Below are 333 nucleotides of genomic sequence, written 5' to 3' on the forward strand. Positions count from 1 at the left end.
GAGCTGCGCGCTCGGTTCGTCCCAGCTGCCGAGGAGGTGCCGCTTCACCCTGCTGCTGAGGGCTCTGCCGGGGGGAGCAGCGGGGTGCTGCCGCCCGAGGAGCGGCTCTTCGGGGGTCTGGGGTGGGGGTAGTTTTTCACTGCGAGTTTGCTTTGAGGTCAGGGTGTTGCCTCCCACCCTCTTGCCGCTGTCTGGGCTGTCCAGGTGGTCAGAAGGGTCGCTCAGTCCCACCAAAGCTGTATCCCCTCCCTCCAAACCTCCCTTTCCCCGACCATGCGTACATGCTCGCCGCGGTCCGGCGGCTGCCCGCTCCGGAGGAGCCCCCCGTGCCGT

This window comes from Buceros rhinoceros, unplaced genomic scaffold (genome assembly GCF_000710305.1).
Source record: "Buceros rhinoceros silvestris isolate BGI_N320 unplaced genomic scaffold, ASM71030v1 scaffold26382, whole genome shotgun sequence".
NCBI lineage: Eukaryota > Metazoa > Chordata > Aves > Bucerotiformes > Bucerotidae > Buceros > Buceros rhinoceros.